Below are 669 nucleotides of genomic sequence, written 5' to 3'. Positions count from 1 at the left end.
GAGGTGCGCAAGGCTCTATTCACGATGCACCCAAACAAATCTCTTGGGCCTGATGGTCTATCTCCTGCCTTCTTCCAAATGCATTGCGATATCTTGGGAAATGTGGTAGTTAATTTTTGCCAATCTTTCTTAAACTCTAGTCAGTTAGCCCCCCCACCCCTCTCCCTCTCTCTCTCTCTCTCTCTCCCTCCAAAGAGGTGCGCAATGCTCTATTCACGATGCACCCAAACAAATCTCTTGGGCCTGATGGTCTATCTCCTGCCTTCTTCCAAATGCATTGCGATATCTTAGGGAATGTGGTAGTTAATTTTTGCCAATCTTTCTTAAACTCTAGTCAGTTACCCCCCCCCTCTCTCTCTCTCTCTCTCTCTCTCTCTCTCTCTCTCTCTCTAAATGATACTCATATTGTGTTAATCCCCAAAATAAAGAACCCTAATTTGATGAGTAATTTTCACCCCATAGCATTATGTAATGTCATCTATCGTATTCTTGCAAAAGTATTTGCAAGTAGGTTTCGGGGTTTATTGGACTCTATTATTTGTTGTGCTCAAAGTGCTTTTATCTCGGGTAGGTCTATTACTGATAATGCCTTGATTGCATTTGAGTCTGTTGATGCGTTAAATAGGCACTGGGGGAATAGGGGGTTATGAGGCCCTTAAGGTAGACATG

This window comes from Ipomoea triloba, chromosome 13, assembly GCF_003576645.1.
Source record: "Ipomoea triloba cultivar NCNSP0323 chromosome 13, ASM357664v1".
In the NCBI taxonomy this organism is placed as follows: Eukaryota; Viridiplantae; Streptophyta; class Magnoliopsida; order Solanales; family Convolvulaceae; genus Ipomoea; species Ipomoea triloba.
This window is presented reverse-complemented; position numbering follows the sequence as displayed.